At 30.8% G+C, this 19,651-nt stretch overlaps 1 protein-coding gene and 1 pseudogene across 17 annotated transcripts in view; both read right to left on the reverse strand.

The window, feature by feature from the left end:
- Positions 1-19,651, reverse strand: part of Gphn (gephyrin) — a 602,369-nt gene that overhangs the window by 282,780 nt on the left and 299,938 nt on the right. The window lies entirely within an intron of this gene.
- LOC131424819 (glycine cleavage system H protein, mitochondrial-like) lies at positions 265-19,628 on the reverse strand (annotated as a pseudogene).

Raw genomic sequence — 19,651 nt, forward strand, 5'->3', positions numbered from 1 at the left:
AGTAGTAAATTCACTAAAAGATAATTATAACCCAGGCATTCTTATATATATTTAGTTGTTGACAGATATTTATTTATTTATTTATTTAATGTGGTGCTAATAATTGAACCCAATTGCCTCACACATGCCAGGCAAGTGCACTACCACTGAGCCACAACCTCAGCCAATAACCCAGGCTTTTTATAAACCATACTTTGTAATTCCTCAAACATCTGTATTTTTTTCAGGCTCACTGAATTAAAGGTAAGGACCCCCCCCCAAAAAAAAAGAGATAACTTTTATAGTAGCAGTCTTATCATATTCCTTTGGTTTCAATAGTATTTGATAGAAATCACATTTTGCTTAATAACTAAATTCCAAGAATGAAGTCTCAGAGTGTTATTAATAGTTCAATAGATTTTTACAGGGTAAGAAAGGTGGGCATTTTTCTTTGCCTAGTACTCTAGAAATAATTAGTCCATGAAAACCTGAGATCATCTTATATCCCTCCTACTTCTATGATTTTATAATATAATTTAAAGGAACAAGAAGTTATCAAGTCAACTTTACCCATGTGCAGGCTCGAAGAAAAACTCTCCATTTATCATTGATATCAATATAAATTAACCATCTGATTTTTTTAAAAGAATTAATGAAATGATAGGCTGTATATATTAGGAAATTTAGGACAGTACATTTTAAAGATAAGGATAAGGTAAACCTGGAAGAAGCCAGTGAAGGAGAAAGGAAAACTACATTTTCTAAGGACAGGTATAAAGGCACACCTGGGAGACAGTCCAGGTTTTGTGCCAGATAACTGCAATAAAGTAAATATCTAAATAAAATCACACAAAGTTTTTGGTTTGTTAGTGCATATGTAAGTAGGTTTACACTATCCTATTATCTATTAAGTATAAATAGCCTTACATCTAAAACAGTATATAATTCAAAAGTATTTTCTTGCTAAAAATGCTAATGATCATCTGAATGTTTTGCTGGTTGAGGGTGTTGCGTTGATACTGATGGCTGCTGACTGATCAATAGGTATAATAATAATAAATAAGTTTGGATAATTGCAAGAATTCCCAAAATGTGACACAGATATGAAGTGAACACATGCTATTAGAAAAATGCTGCTAGTAGACTTGCTTGAGGCAGAGTTGCCACAAATCTTCAATTTGTAAAACAAATACTTAATGCAGCACAATAAATTGAAGCTCCATAAAATAAAGTACACCTATATGTTGTACTACAATGGTAAAGATACATTTTAGGCTAAATGTAGGGGGCCAAAAACATGACTTAATCCATTTCTAGTCTTGTTTTATATAAGTGAAACAATTTACAATAATTGAAAGCAACAAAGGAACAAAGCTTGCAAAATAAAGTATTCCAGTAAATAAAGGAATATAGAGATAGGAATATATTGATATTTTAATATTCATTAGACATAGAGTGACAGTTCTAAATAAGATTGTAGCTCTCGTAAAAAAATTTTCTGGGCAAAAATTGAGGACTTGATAAAGCAGTGAAAATGCAAATATGTATTAGATGCTAATTGATGTTATAAACAAACTTTTAGAACACATAAATTATTAGTTCATCCCTTAAATTTTTTTCAAATATTACTGTTTTTTAGTTTTTTTTTTTTAGGTGGACACAATATCTTTATTTTACATTTATGTGGTGCTAAAAATTGAACCCAGTGCCTCACGCATGCTAGAGGAGCACGCTACACTTGAGCCATCCCCAGCCCGCACCCCTTAAAATTACATAGAATATAGGACTACTAAAATTGATACAATCTACTGGTTTACCAAATCCCTGCATGTGCAGTATTTAACAACAGCAGAAATTTTAAAAGAAAACTAACAAAGAATACTTCTCAACAAAACCTGTTTAAATAGAGAGGCCATCAGGCAACAGAAAAGAAAACTTTAAATTCTTTTTTTTTATAAAGTTTTTTTTTTGGTTGCATATGTTCACAATACCTTTATTTTATTTATTTATTTTTATGTGGTACTGAATAGAATCAGTACCTTATATGTGCTAGGCAAGTGCTCTATTACTAAGCTACTATCCCAGTCTAGAAACCTTAAATTCTTAAGTTTGAAAGTGAGTTGCCATCAGTTAAGTTTGTGTTAAGCTAGTACTATCTAAACGTTGTGTTTAATATCTATTATGATTTTGAGTCTTCCTGAGAAGGAACACTATTTCTGTGCTATAAAATGCTTTATTAAGGCTTATAATTTCTGAAATCTTAGAGCCTCCAAATCAAGCATAAAGGAGCTGTCTGGATAAATACTTCACTATGTACTTGAAAAAGTCATCCATATAAGCAGTGGCTGACATTTGATAAGTTTGGAGATTGCTATGGACTCCCCCCTCCCTGCCCCCAGGAAGATTCAGAATTTTAAAGTCAGTCAAAATTTAAGATGTGGTATTCAGTGTGAGGAAATTAGATCACTGGGGGGTACTGTTTCAGGATGGATTAATCCTGGTCTCCTGGAGTTGTTTCTTGAGAAAATTAGTTATGAAAAGACTGAGCTTGACCACTGCCTTTATGGCTTTCAGTTTTGCTGTGTGATCCCTTCTATAAATAGCAGTTTCTGCTCCTCTTCTGTGTTTTGATGCAGTCAAGGGAGCCCTCATCAGAGGCTAAACAGGGCCGTCCAATTTTGGACTTTGAGCCTCCAAAACTATGAACTACAAACTTCTTTTCTTTATAAAATATCCAACTTCAGGTATTTTGCTGAAACAAAGAGATATATGACTATAGAGATCCACATAAAATGATGTATTCCCAGACCAGCACAATAAAAATTGCCTAACAATTGCAATTCATTAATTTTTCTAAATTCTATAAAAATATACCATGTTTTGTCCTGAGGTCACTGAAGAGTGATCTGCCTGGAATATCTATTTTTATTTTTCATAGAATTATCTTATTGAACTTTGATTTTTTTGATATGCAATTGGATCTAATAAAATTGCTCAGTGAAATTCTTATTTACATTATGCATTACTTGAAGTCATTGTTCACCATGTTATACTGTGATCCTCCTTAGAAATACATACAGGCGAAATTTCCTTTAAAGTGTCATAAGAAGATATGAATATTCTTCTGTGCTACTAGTTTAAATTATGATGCTCCTGAATCAAGTTACCCTGGTAAACAGAAAAATCTATGGATATCTTTCAGTAGGCTTATTAAACACAACCTAGTTTCATTTTATTTTCTCTTGTCCTATTTTTCACCTTGGTATTTCAAAAAATTCTGTTGTGTTTATTTGGGTACGCCATCATAAATATTTTTCAGGGTATAAAAAATGTATGAATGGGTGGATTGATGAATGTGTATATTCTTTATGTAGAGTTTTTCATCTTTTTAAAAACATACTTCTGGAAGGATCATTAATTCTGTCTTAAAATCTTCTAGAGAATTTGAGCCTACAAACACAGATTTTGTGTATTTTAGAACATAAAAGAAAAATATATATTGTAGTGATGCCATTGAAAGGCATTAGTGCTAATAGTGGTGACATGGTGGGAGAAGCAGAATGTCAAAATTCTCTACAGGACTACATACAATAGGGTATTCTTACAAATACAGTCTTTCTTACATGGGTAGCAAATGTGTCTATTCCAGAAAACAACAGAACACCTTTTTTTCCCTATTTTTATTTTCTGTTCTTCTTAAGCTGTCTGGTGTAGCAGAAAGATCACCATCTGTGAAGTCAGACATAGCTAATGTCCAAGAGAGTGGATGTTGGATCTGCCACAGAACCTAGGGCCATGACCATCACATAGTATGTACTCAATAAATGTTTGTTGAATAAGGAAATGAATCGATAAATGAACCTACTTAGATTTGAAACCTGTCTTTACTTAGGTGCTCTGTGAGCTAGAAGAAAATATTTAACTTTTCTGAACTGTAGTGTACTTATAAGTAAAATATAGATAATAATAAAACATATCTATATCGTTTAAGAGGGTTGAGAACTAAATTAAGTAAGTCACCTAACACATGGTAGGTATTCGATACACATCAATCTTTTATGTGTTTCTACTTTGCAATTCAACTTACCACTTTACAAGTTTGATCATACCAGAGAACAGGAATAATACGAAAATCCACAAACCACCTAGAAACAGTTGCTGCTATCCAAAGATGAAGGTATAATGAATGGAGAGCTAAAACCCTAGTTTAAGAGAATTGGTAATTGCAGGGCAGGAAGCAGTAATGGAAATAGTGCAATCTACATTAAGGAAAACCAGCCTAATGAGGTGGGATTGGAAGATGGACAAGAGAGCAAGAGCAGAGTGCAAAGATCTATAAGCTTTGAGTGGGGAGGCACAACTAGAAGGCAAAGAGCAAAAAGAATAAAACTTAATTTAGGATGAAACAAGAGAAAAATACCTGTGTAAATTGATAGAAAATCCAAACAGAAGAATGGTTTTAAGAACACAGCCTTTTCAATCACATGTATTAGTACAATATGAATAAAGGTTATCTGTGACAGTTAATGTGCAGATAGCAAGAATTGATTATCAAAAGATTATTCATTATCAATGGCAAAGAGATGCTATGAAAAGTTTTAAATTATTGTTCTTAATTAGCTTAAAGTTTGACATCTCATTTTCTTATGAAAATAATTATTAATTATTAATAATAAATTAATAATCATACATTACTAATTTATAAAATTCAGATATCAGTTTTTTGGAATAAGCAGTGACCAGAATAGTGAGGTTTAGTTTGATCTAGCCGCTCTCTTTAAATGACTTTTATTTTTAACCTCTAAATATTTTCTTAACTCTGAAAGTTGCAAATGCATATGAAAATATCACACAGTTGTGATATTTTTCTTGACACTCTGAAGATAACATTCAAATCATAAAGATCTTTCAAAGACTGCTAAGTTGCAAAAATGGTGTCCTAAACAGTGGGTTCTGTAGCTGAGAGAGCTTGTTGATGAGGTGCATGTTCACTTTTTAACTTCAGGGGAAAAAATGACCTTAAAAAGTTATTGCTAACAAGCAATGATGTTTAAATACATATAAAAAAGGGTAGCTAAATCTAAATATGTATACATTTCTTACATGCACAGTGATTCTTTATGAAAAATAATTTAGTATAGTGCTTTACTTAATTATATGGACATACTTTTATTAACATAGCAGAATAATTTGTGATTTATATTAATATATTTGTTACCTGACTATGTAAATTTAATACAATTTCCTTCTAACAATTATTACAATGCTCTCTGTTGATTAAATAAACATAAATAGCAAAGACTATCTTTGAAACTCCAGCGAATGACCACTAACAACTTTGTTACATTATTAAGGTGAGACATGCTTAGAGCAGTGGTTCTAAAACTTCAGTATGCATCATAATTTTCTAGAGGCCTTGCTAAAACATAAGTTTTTTGGCTTCACTCCCACATATTCTAATTCACAATGTCTGACAGGCCTCAAAATGTGCATTTCTAAAACTTTCCCTGGTGATGTTTATGATGCTGGTCTTAGGACAAAATATTTTTCTTAACTAGCTTAAAGTTCTATATCTCATTTTTAAAATTATAAATTATTAATTTTTAAAGTTCAGACATCAGTTTTTTGGAATAAGCAGTGTCCAGAACAGTGAGGTTTAGTTTGATCTACAACATTTTGAAAGCCATGCTGCTGATGGAAGGAATGAAGTGAACAATGTATATCACTTGGTCTAATCTTCACAGATACTCTATAAATGTGAGAATCCTTCATCAGAGTCAATTATAGACCTAGCGAGAAAATAAATAAGATGAAAATAGGCAGTTTACTGAGTTATATTTCATTACTTCTTTCCAGTAAGGCAAATAATTTAATTTTATATTTTAAAAAGATTATAATAAACTAACAATTCTGAGGTTGCTCAAGTAAGAATCCTATGGTATACTGAAGCTATACTTAAAGTATTTTTTTCTTGGGACTACACATGATGGATAAAATTTACATAATGTTCAAGGAGTGTCAGCTATAAATCTCCTTTCTATTCTCATTTAGGAAACACACCAGAAAAGAATAGTCATGCTACTATAATAGCAATATTGAATCTACTTTAATTTAAACAATTATTTGTAGATTTCATTATTTTCATATTTGTTTCAATCAATCTATTTTCTAGATAGTCATAATAAATGACTGAATGTAGGAAAACTAATGCTAGAAAGAAAGAAAAGATACATCTAGGAAGTCAAGGTAATTTAAAGTTTCTGTACGAGATTAAAATATTTTTTTAACTTAAAAAAACAGTATCCCAAATTTACTTGGGAAATATAATCTTTTTGCTAATGTGTACCTTTTCTTTGGAGTTTTAAAGTTCTTAAATATTTATACCTTCTGCTCCTGGAAGAAGCAAAAAACTTTTTGCATGAAAAGAGATACTCCATTTTGTTTTTAGTTCAAGTTTCACAATATGTAAATAAGATCCAGCTGTAATGAAAGGTCAGAGGAGACAATATAATTGTAGGAAGAAAGCAAGAAAAAGAGACCAGAAATTTGAGTACTGTAGTCAATTTCATTTTATATGGCATTCAATGAACATATACTGTGCGGTGAGCAAAAGATGATGAGTTGAGTCAATTGTTTTCAAAGTTTGTCTTAGTTCAAACTAGCTAGGTAAGCTTCCAGTGTTTAAAAGTAATTATCTATCTTTAAGATTATAGCATGGCCCTTAAAACAGCCAACTAGTTTACTTAGCTCAACAAAATGACTTCAGTGTTGGAGTAAAACCAGGTTGTTGGGCTTGCTGAGAAATAATATGGCTTTGTACAATGTTTAAGGCTGATTAAAAGATTAAAAGATTTCCAAATGCCTTTTCACTTTATGAAAAGTCTCACCTTGTTTGCTAACATTTAGAAGTCAACATTCTTTTGCATTAAAATGGTTCTCTTTATACATAGACTTGTTTTTCATATTATTTTATTTCTTTATTTCATTAATTTTATAATCAAATTATCAAACAAAAAACCTGGAAACTCAGATGAGTAAATTACTTTTTAGAAGAGATTTTCATGAGACTACTTATCTTCATATTCTGCTCATATAATTAGCATTATCTTATTTCTAACTTCAGGAAAAGGTGAAAAAATATTGACATTTCTATAAATAATTAGCATATACATTATTCATTTTCAGTATCATATAAAAACAACAATGAAAGGGTGTTGGCTATGTATGCCTTTCAATCTACATAGAAAAAAAACGTGTTACTTATTTCCTCAAAAGTTATACAGAGATATGGAAAAAATGTTTGGGAACTTTAATCTACAACAGGGTGATTACAATTAATAATACTGTGTTATATACCTGCAATTTGCTAAGACAGCAGATCTCAAATGTTCTCAACACACATCAACAAAAAGATAGATATGTGAGGCAATGAACACAGGTTAATTAGCTTAACTGTGGGAATCATTTCACAATGTGTGTGTGTTTCTGTGCACATATAAAATCAAAACATCACATAGTACATCATAAATATATGCCCTTTTTGTTATTTATACCTCAATAAAGCTGTGGTTAAAAAAAATATGAGGTTGAAAGGTAATCTAATTTGATATTGTTCTGAAAGGCTACTGTCTGATCAGTGAACTGATTAATATATGACCAATCTTTTTTTGATCTAGGCACTGTGGAGTTTTATTTTATTTTGTTATGTGGTTGTAACATTTACTCAATACAATAGCTACCCTAAAACAATCTATACATTGGATTCTTGATATATTATTATTCAGGCTGTGCTTCAACATGCTAATTTAGAACAAAGGAAACACAGTCCTTCTTTAGGCTTATAAGTACTATTTGCAAATGGCTTATTGCAAAATGATTTTATAAAATCTAAAAATTTGTTTTTTGTCCTGAGATGTGATAATTCTCAGTGGTGGCCTTTTAATGAAAGCATCCATATCGAAAACATGTAACTATTATATCTGAGGTTTCCTTTCTGCAAAACTGAATTCAAAACAGTCATATGTGATAAAGTGAGAGAAACATTAAATAGGTGAGGTAAGGGAAGTGGCATGAGCAGAACTGCTTAGAAGGGAGAAAAATTAAAATATATAATATATAATAAAATATAATATATATTATTATAATTATTATTTAAGGTATTGCATTTTGTCATCTCATATCAGCCTCACTAGTTTTTAAAATTGGGGGACAATTGGGCAAAAGAAATGGTTATAGTACTTCTTAGAAGCAAGAAAAATGGGCACAGAACTTCTTATCACCTTGAGATAAGCTTAACAAAATAGATACACACACATATTTGGAAGCTATGACATACTGTACATTGAATTAAATAACTTGCTTTCCGCAGGTTTTCTCATAGAAAGACTGATTTTAATTCTACTAATTTCTCACTTTGTTATCAGATTTTTTGTTCCTGATTTGTAATTTAATTATCTAATAGTCCATCATTATTCATATATTATATGAATATCAGCTTTTATTCTTATGTCTCCTGAATTTTTTTTCTCAGATTTCCATTTGTAGAAAGAAGGCAATGATATTTGCTACCCTTCTAATAAGTTGAGAGTATTAACACAATAAAGCATTTTTGGTTAACTAAATCTCACAACATTCTTAATGCTAGTATGATAACATTATATGTCACATAAACTTACAATGCACTAAAACACTTATTTCTCTTTTACACTCTATTGGGGAGCTAAGTATGAACACCATTATTTAGCTGCATAATTCAGTAATAAAAGAAATATTGATATTAGAAGTTTTAATTTATGGTGTCTTTCTTTAAATATACCAGTAGATATTCTTTATTTAGATAGTTAACATTTCTATCTTGCGTAAAACAGAGGATATGTGATTTATTACTTCTCTTTTTATAAGTGAAGAAATAGAAGAACCAATAAATTCTTTACTAATCCAGAGCCACAGTGTAAATCAACAGAAAATTCCAGAAGGAAATTCAGACCTGTAGACACCAATTCTGACCTTAATCTGTTAATCTAATATTTTATATTTTAAGTTTGTAAAGCACCCTATTCAGACATAGGAAGGATATTTGTACTTGGCTTAAATGTGTTAGAACACATAGGACCTCAGAATCACTCTTAATACATAGCTCAACAAATACTGCGTACTACTACCTATACCGACACACATATCTAAAGTCACCTCTGTTGTGAACTGGAGTCAAACTAATTATAAAAACTGATTAGTTCTATTATAAGCACCATAGAATTGAAGCTATATGGTTTCTGAGTGTATGTAGTTAATTTGAAGATACCTGAAGAATGCATCATGTCAGCAACAACCTTAAAAATTTAAGAGATTTATGAAGTAGTAGCAATTTTGGAGACAACAATTGCCAAGAACAAAGCCTTGGGTATTGCTACAAAACCTCTCAATAGGTAGACTGGGAAAAGAATGTGAGAAGCTTAAAAATATCTTGTGAAGAATAAAAGTAGCCTTTACTTTAAGTCCAATGGAAAATAGCAATGTAATTATGTACTTGAGTAAAGATGAAAATATACAAACAAGTGTCCATAAGTACTTGTGGTAAGGAGTTCAAATCAGTAAGTCAAATAAGTTTATATTGTTTATTTTTTTCAGGGCAAGGACCAAACTCCAGGCCTTGCATGTATTTGGCAAGCACTCTGCTGCTAAGTTAAATCCCCAAACCCAAGTTTATATCAATTTTTAAATTCCTATAACAACCATGCACTAAAAATATAGCAGTGAAAAAAGTAGCAGCCTATTTTTTTTTTTTCCTTGTTAGGATGGAAATAAGACAAGACACGTTGAAATAGGGAAACTCAAAGATGCAATGTCCCAGTCAACTTGTCAGTGTTCTGCTATACACTTTGTTATCAGATTTTTTATTAACTAAACTTGACCTGTTAGGTGAAAAACACTTTTGGTTTATTTCGAACAGAAATAACAGAGGACTTAAAAATAATCAGAAGCCTAATTTTTAAAAACTTCAAAAAAGAAGTACATTTAAACTTTGCCATTAAAAGAAGGCAAAACTCCAGAAATGCAAAGAACCTAAAAAAAAACCAAAACACTTCTTTAAAAATATAAGCTTTTAATATATACACTAAGCTGAAACATTTTATTCTATATTGAGTTTTTTTTTTTAAAAACATAATTTTAAGTGTGTGTGTGTGTGTGTGTTTTATAATACTGATCTGAAACCTCAGAGCCAGGAATTTAATCTCTATTTCAGAACATCCAGACTATGATGCTTAAGAATAAAAATAAGGCAGTTCACTATTCAAAGAAGGCCTATCTAGTCTACTACATTTGACACTGAGAAATGAAAACAGAGTCCATTTCTTGAACAGAACAAATTATACCTCAAAAATGGAGCATAAAGGTATGGATTGGGTTCTTTAGATGAGGACTATATGCAACTGAAAAGTGACTTTATTAGGGCAGAAGACAGGATGCGAGTAAAAAGGAAGAAATTGGTTGCCCCTATTGGCATTAAAAAATTCTGTTTTCTTGTCAGAACGGATAGAAATGACTATTTCTATTGATTCATACACACACACACACACTTACACATATATGTTCACTGCTGAGGCTGTTTATTTATAACTTTTTTCCTTCTATATGCTTAGACTCATAATTTTTAATATTTAAATATTTAATCCACCTATAGCTTAATTTTTTGTTATATAATCAACCATTTCCACCAAAATGGATAGTCACTTTTTAAAATACCTTTTATTAAATGATCCTCCTTTCTCCCAGTGAATTTTGAAAATCAGATTTACAAATGTTAAGTTCTAATATAACACATAGGCATGTTAATGAAATACCATTTGGTTGTATTTATGTACTAATTCATTTTCTTGTAATGTATGAAATATTTTAATCACTGTGCCTGTTCCATTTTCACATCTAATAGAATGAAGCCCTCTCATTGTTTCACTATAAACCAACTCTCCCATAGTCCATTAGCTATTTTTATAAATTTGCTCTTATTAAAGGACATTTAGAATTGCCTTTGTATATTCCTCTCCTCCAAAAATTGTGGATTATATTAAATTAATCAATAATTTAAGGCATATAATTTCAAATGAACAATTGTGTCTAAGAACATGTTATGTTGCCCTAATCATTCAAGTTATATTTTGTGTTCACCTAGAAGATTTATTTATTTCTGGTAAATTTCTTAAGGTTAGTTTTAGGTATTGTGAAGTTTCCTTTTTTTTTCTTGCTATTGTAAATGAATTCTTTATTGTATTTTCTATTGGCCTGCTACTAATTTAGGTAATATCAGTATGTGAATTGCCATAAAATAAAATATAGCCACCAAATCATTCAAATCCTTTTTCAATTGATTCTTTTGGGTTTTATCACAGGAAATCTTATGTATAAATGCAGTCTGGTTTCTTCTTTATAATATTCAGATGTCTTCTCTTGTATTGATATATTGAGATGGACAAACTTTTAATGGTGACAGTAACTATCTGTTATTTCTAACTTCAATAAGAATTCATCTCCTCTATTGCTTCAGACTTTTTATATTTGTTGTTTTTTTAAATGAAGTTGAATATTTTATTTCTTATTTTGTTGCATGCTGCTGTTTCAGTGTATAAAAATCACACCAGTAAATGCAGTACATTATAAAACTAAGACAGTACTGTTCTTCTGACACTGTACAACACTCACTTTTCTCCATGCCCAGTTTTTTCCAATGGAAGATCATTAAGTATATTGACCCAGATCCAGGGATGGATGTAAGCAAGTTACAATATTATATTAGGCTTATAGTAAGACTATCCTTGAATTACATACTTTTTATAAGTAGTTTTTACCACAGATAATTTCATAAATTCTGATATCAGCCTAGTACCTACTCTAAAAATCATAAGGAATTGTAAAAAAGATGCATATTGTTTTTATCTGCAGTCATTGGGAAGTTAAGGGGTATCTTCTTCAAGTAGCAGTGTTGAGAGTAGGTTTTTAAATCTTATATCCACCACTAATTTAAGACAACTCCTGCAGTTATTCCACACTAGTTTATTTAGGATGCCATTTTTACTCCTCAATAGATTTTACATATTTCTCATATGCTTCTTCGCTCATTAGGTCATCTAGTTCTGAAGAGTCACTCAGTGTCATCTTTATCAGCCAATCATCTTTATAACAAGATTTGTTCACAAGCCTTGGGTTTTTGCAAGTGCCTCATTAATTTCAGTTACTTCTCCTGATAGAGGAGAATAGAGTTCACTGGCAGCTTTCACATTTTCCAAAGCACCAAACTCATCTTGTTTTTTCAATTTTGTCCCAACTTCAGGCAGACTACAATAAACAACATCTCCCAGAGCTTCCTGTGCAAAATTGCTGATTCCCACTGTTCCAATACCATTTTCTATAGTTATCCATTCCTGTTTCTCTGTGAATTTAGGGAAGGAGAGCAGAGCAGGTCCCATGCACAGCTTCAGAACAGCGCCCATCCTCACCCTCCAGGGCCTAGGCAGGCAGAGCACAGAGGGCGCAGGAGTTGCATGCAGGCTGCAGGCCACAGTTAGCAAGCTCTGCATGCTCGCAGCACCATATTGGCAAGGGTACAGAGGGTTGCTAACGGCGCCTCTGCCCTATTTGTTGGTTTTTGTGATTAAAAAGTTTTATCATGTTTACAATTTTAAAAAATTCTAATTCACTTTGTGTTTTTCCAGAAAAATTATACTGAATTTTATACTTTTTTGGCTTACACGCAGATGATTGTATTATTTTTGTGATTTACCTAATAATGATACAAATGGAATTAGAGGGTGTCTAAAATTACTGTCCTTGAATTCTTAAAATAAATCTTACTTGGTGAATGATGTGTATTAAATAAAAACTTGTTGCTGTTTCATGTTTTTGTATATTATTTTACTATTTCTACATATAATCTTCATATGTTATTAGGCCTATAGTCTCCTTGTTATCTTTATTTCATTTTGGAATTAAGGGTTTGTTACCTTTATAGAAGGAATTGGGATTTTATTTTTAATCCTGTATCATGATATAGCTTAAATAACAGAGGAGTAAGACAGGAATTACCTGTTCATTAAAGTTTTGATTGAACTTACTCATGACACCCCCACACTTCCTTCTTTCAACTCTCCAACTCTTTCTCCTTTCATTTCCTAATACATTGCAATAGCTACTTTATTAATTGACAGATGCTGGAAATCAAGGTACTACTGAAATTTATTTTTACTTTAATTTGAATAAAAGTAAGTTAAATACATAATTATAGGATGTAACACTGACATGTGCATCTCCTCTTCCTAACCATCTAAAGTGTATTTTGATGTAGAACCATTGTTTGAGTTTGTATAGAGCAGAGGTGAGGCCAATTGTATATGCATAGCACAAAATCAAAACAATGTTTCCATTGCTCTTTTTAAACCAAAGATACCTCTCAGTAAAGAAGTGTCAGTTGCCTTATCACTTACAATGATTTCCATATTATATTGCAGTCTTTTTATTTTATTTTTATCTAATGACATTATTTGATGAAGTCTCATTAGCTTAAAAAATGTTTCCATTAGTGTTGTTTGGCTGTAGTGAATGCCTGTCAGAATGATTAATAGAAAGCAGTATGACATGTGATTGCATTGTGAATATTAGGATATAATTGTAGGATGAAAGAAAATAACAAGTTTTCGAATGTCAGGAAAATGGGTACTTGAGGTTTACAATAACATTTCTAGTAACACTTTCAAAGTAAAAAATTTTAAATGCTGTGTCTTTATAACTAAATAATAATATGAACCCCTAGCTCACACCATCTACAGAAATTAACTCAATATGGATCAAGGACTTAAATATAAGAGCTAAAACTATACAATGCTTAAACAGTTTGATTCCTTAAAATACAAAACATAGAATTACTGTATTATCCAGCACTTCCAGATATATAATTAAAGGAACTAAAAGCAAAAGTTTGAAAATTATTTATATCTATCTATCTATCTATCTATCTATCTATCTATCTATCTCAAAGTTCATTGAAGCACTATTCCCAATAGGAAAAAGATGGAAAGAATCTGAATGTCCATCAATAGAAGAACAGGTAGACAAATAGTTGTATATCCATACAATGGAATATTATTCAGTAATAAAAAGGAATAATATTCTCATATACATTACAACATGGGTAAACTAATAAGCATTACACTAAATGAAAAAAAGCAAAAAAACCTACAAAAGGGCAAATATTAAATGATTCCACTTTTATGAAATATCTATAATAGGCAAATTTATGGAGATAGAAAGTTCATTAGAGGTTATCAAGGTTTAGGTGTGGGAGAAATTGGGAGTTATTGCATAATAATTACATTCTTTCTGCTTGGGTGATAAAGTTCTTAAAATTGGTACTGGTTATGACTGCACATTATTGTGAATATAATTAATGTTAATTAATTGTGCATGTAAAAATGGTTAAAATAGCAAGTGTTTTTGATATATATGTATATATATACATATATATCACACACACATATACATATATATATCTCGTACCACAATCTTAAAAAAATAACATACCAAAACCCTTTGAATTATACATTTTTAATGGATGAATCATACGGTATGGGACATATACCTCAAGCTCTTAAACAAAAAAGAAAGGTTGATAAGTAATGGAAAACTTGCAGATGGCTTACAAATTACCCTAACAATGAAAAACATTGATATTAATAATGTATGTTAAGATTTTGAATAAAACCTTGTATAAAATACAATTATCTTAAATGACATTTTATATATGGTAATTTGTACTTTAGTGAATTAAATACTTCACTAAGATGGAAATATTTAATATTTAACTCCCCCAATTTTTGAGTCCTTTCATTGGAAAATAGATGATTCATGTTATAGTTGGTATAATTTTCCATTAAGGCCTATTACTATACAGTAATAGTTTAGAGAAAGAACAAGGAATGTATTATTCCACCCATTTTCCCATGATTCAGGATAAAAGAGCTGTGAACTTAGAAACAGATTTGAGTTTTTGGACTGATAAATGAAAGGTATTAAGGTACCAAAATGACATGTAGCTATACTTGTAGTGACTAAACATTTAGACCCCAAAGATCTGGTAGGTTATATATTCTTTGTATTGTACAGATATCTGCATTTAGGGACTAAATTTTTGCTCTAGACAATTTATATCAATTCTTTCTTACTTTTTTAAGGTAAGGAAAGTCTCAATATTCCTTTTGACTTCTTATAAGATGATGCCAGAATGCTTTTAAAAGCTTTTCAATTGCTGATTTTATAACTACGTTTGGTGATAATGTGAAATCAGAATAAGATATTTGATGCAAAACTTAAAAGCAAATATAAAGCTAACAGGTGCTAACACTGCCCCCACCACAATTATAGCATTCTGTTCTTTGAATATGTGCTGAAGAGTAATATGCATACTTCATTATGCCTTCTTTTTAAAAAAAATAAAAATAATAAGTAATGTCAGCAAAGGAATACCTGTTTTTTCCAAAAAATTTAAAAAAAAGTGAACCCTGTTGGTGCTATACATATTGTTTCTGAAATCAGAAGTTTACAAAAAATTATATAAAGATTCCCCTTTACTTGATTTTTAAAGGACTATAATACATTTGTTAATTCAAAAAATAAAATTATAAAATTTACAAATCCACATAAGTTTGGGCTAAATACAGTTGGTCATAAAATGAAAAACAAGCAATATGAAAATTATAAGGCTTCATTCAATTAAGGTAAACAGCACTGATTATATGATGAATAAACATAAATTTCAACTTACGTGTACCACACTTTTTCTTGAACATAGATATAAATTCATTTAAAAATCTTACATAAATGTTTATAATTTAAAATTTTTTACATATTTTATTAAATCTTCAAAGAAATAACTACTATCAGATCAGAGTTCACTAAGTTTTTTGTTAGAATTCTTTACATTTGAAATCATTTATAGGCAGTGCTCTGTTTATCAAGAGCTAATTCTCAATCTCCAGGTCACAGACAACTAGCCTGACCACTATCTCCAAAAGTAATCAACATACTAATGCTACTGCCTGGTGACTACAGAGAACTTTCTGAACTTATTTTCTTTAAAGATGAACACACAAACAAAATTAGAATAGACAAGTTATCTCTCCCCACTTAAAGGTAACAACTGTAAACATCCATACCTAGTTACTCCCAAAGTACTATTAATTCTATCCAGAGAGTCAAATGTCCCTTTATACCCTCACCTGTATGGCCCTCATACAGGTTCTTACATCTTTTATCTGAACCATTCCAATGACCTCTTGATTGTTGTTATAACTCAGTTTATGCCCATTCAACCCATTCTCCATTCTGGTGACAAAGAGGTTTTTCTAAAATGTAAGTTTCAACATATTCTTTCCTTGTTTAACATTTTTCAAAAAAAAAATCTCATTTCCTACAAGAAAAAAAACTAAATGCTTTTTATATGACAAAGATATCACCTATCCTACCTACTTCTCCCTCTCCTGCAATTTCCCTCTCAAAATTCATTCTGTAGCCCAAGTGACCTACTAGCTAACTTGTTATAGCCATTGTGTTTTTACAGTAGAATGGATTAATAAATATTGATATGCATACGATGGACTATTGGTCAGTAATGGGAATGAACATACAACTACATGAAAAAATGAGTCTATTTTAGAAAAATAGTGGTGAATAAAAGAATCAGACACAAAATGCTACAGACTATGATTCCATTTACATAAAGTTTAGTAAAAACCAAAAGTAATCTATAATGGTAAAGGTCAAAGAATAGTAGTTACTTTTTGCGAGGAGGCACTGGAATTTAACCCAGGGCTTTGCAAATGCTCAGCAAGTACTGTATACTGAGCTACATTCCCAGTGTTTCTAAAATTTTATTTTGGATAGGTTCTTGTTAAGTTGCATAGGCAACCTCCAACTTGTGATCCTCCTGTTTTAGGCTCCTGAGCTGCTGGGAATAAGGTGTTGCTCCAGTGCTAGATTATTAGTTACACTTTAGGTTTGGGTTGTGATTGTAGGAGCATACTGGGGTTTTCTAAGATGCTGATAATATTCTGGTTTCTTGATTTGTCTGCTAGCTACATGAGTATGTTCAGTTTTAAGTTAATTAAGCAGTGCCTATACTATGCATATATATTTTTTGCATTTAAATAAAAGGTAAACAACAATGACAACCTCAGTGTCTTGTCTTTGAAAGTCTCCCGAACTATGTCCCTCAGATTGACTTCATTTTTGTTCCTAAAATGTCACATATATGCCACTACTGAATCAATTGTTATATTTATTCATCTATTTTTTCTTTTCAATAACAGTTGTTCTGAAATATTTCAATCATAATTTTCTAGCCATATGACCCCAATCTCCAGTACAGTGTCCGACAGTTAATAGGTACTCAAAAATGTTATGTAAATGAAGGTTTCTCAATATCTGTGTAATCTACATTTTGGGCCAGATAATTCTTTGTTGTAGGGGATGTCCTGTGCATTGTAGTATAGATGTTTAGCAGCATCTCTGGTCTCTATTCATTAATTGTTAGTAGCATCCCTCAAAACTGTCAAAATCAAAAATATCACCAGGCATTGTCAAACATTGCCTGGGGACCAAAATTGCCTCTGAATGAGGAACACTTGTACATATACATGTTTTTTTATGGGGAAATATAAGCTAAGTTTTAATTTTTTAACCTATAACAAACTTGGGTTCTGAAATGGTTTGCATGTTAAGGATGACTAAAAAGCACTGGAGGGAATGTTGAGCTCTACATGCTAGAAAATGTTTATAAGATGCTTTCAATGTCTAGATAGTAAAATATAATCTACATTAACTGCATCTTAGAACAATGTTTTTTTGGAATTTCCACATAGAAAAGTGATTTTGGCAAGTAAAACAATTATGTAAATAAGATTCTATATATGCAATTAAAAAAGAGTGCAAATAGTAGTCATGTGTACTCAATGTCCTAATTATAAGTTATTTCCCAAGGTCTGTATATATGAATAGGCCATTAGTTCTAAATTATGGAGATTTATTAAATTTCTGCCAAATACTTAATAGTGAAGCTTCCACAAGAAAAGGATAGCTACAAAAGAAACAAATGCATCAGTAATAGGGAGAAAACTCACAAAGGGCAAATCCAGTTTATCAGAAAAAAAAAGAATTTGTATTTTATTCACTTCATGCCTTAGGTTCAGAATGTATTTTTGAGTTGTCACTGTGAATGATAAACTAATTGAGTACTTCTTTGTTAATGGAGTCTGAGAAAAGAGAAAGTGAATTGGTTTATATTTTGATTCAAAATGATACAGCAAAGATATGTCAGAATTAGCCAAAATTATTTCTTTACAAGCAATTTCTTAGACTATTCCTCATAATTAGAATCAGTTTTTAAGAAGAGAATATGGATCCAATTTTATGTATAACTAGAATGCACCAATCAAAATATAAATACAAGGCTGGCCAAAACAGTAGAGGAACAGGATTAGGGGAGAGAAGAGGGGACAGAAGTGGGTAGTACTGGGGACTAAAATGAAGCCAATTATGTTATATACATTTATGAATAGGTAAAAAAAAACAACAAAAAAATACAAAAAACAAACACTGAGCCAAAATAAAACTGTACAAAATAAACAAGCATTTTAAAAGAAGAAATAAAACTTGACAATTATGAGAAAAGTTTTCATTTCTACCATATACTAAAAAACATAATATTTTTGCCTATCAAATTTCAAGATTAAAAATGTTAAAGGACATGCAATCTCATAAACATATATGAATTTGTACATATATTCTAAGAAGGCAATCTGGCAACATGCATTAAAAGACCTCACAATTTTGAGTCAGTTATTCTATTTTAGGGAAATATTTCTAAAGTGATCATCAGAAGTTTATATGACAATTTATATACAGAGAATGCTTGTGATAGGAAATAGGAAAGAATCTAAATGTTTAATGGCAGAAAAATTAAATTATTCAGACCTTGTTTCTATTCTGCAGTGACTGAAAATCCCAGTTTTTTTTTTTTTTTTTTTAGAAGAGCTATTAAATAGAGAAGAGCTTACATTATGAGAAAAGGAGATAGGTTAAAGCAAAGGCTCTGGAGTTATGACTACCTTATACAAATTCTAGTTTTTTAACATGCTAGTTTCATGATCTAGGCCAACATATTTAATCAGCTAATTTTTCAAAAACTAACTTTCCATTTTGTGGTACTGGGGATCTACTACTGAATTACACCTCCAACCCCTTTTAATTTTTATTTTGAGATAGAGTCTTGCTAAATTGCCAACTCAAACTTGCTATCCTGACTCACCTCTTGAGTTGCTGGGATTACAGGGTACTTGTTTTTCAGGTTAAATAAAATATTAAATATAGTGCTTATCATAATGCTTGCCATAGAGTAAGTGTATAATACAGCTATAGTAACAATTAGGATATTAAGACTCTTAAGACATAAAACTGTATGTATGTTATATTCCCAATTGTGCAAATTAACCAACTAGTTCTAGGTATAATTGTGGACTGGGATAAATGATGGTTTTTATTTACTTCATTTTAGTTTTTCATATTTTCTAAATTATTGTTTGTAAGAAGCATATATTACTTTTATAATCAGAAAAACAGTATAGTTATTTTA

Source organism: Marmota monax, unplaced genomic scaffold (assembly GCF_021218885.2).
Source record: "Marmota monax isolate L192 unplaced genomic scaffold, Marmota_monax_Labrador192_F-V1.1 WCK01_AAM20220418_F8-fsc00001, whole genome shotgun sequence".
Lineage (NCBI taxonomy): Eukaryota > Metazoa > Chordata > Mammalia > Rodentia > Sciuridae > Marmota > Marmota monax.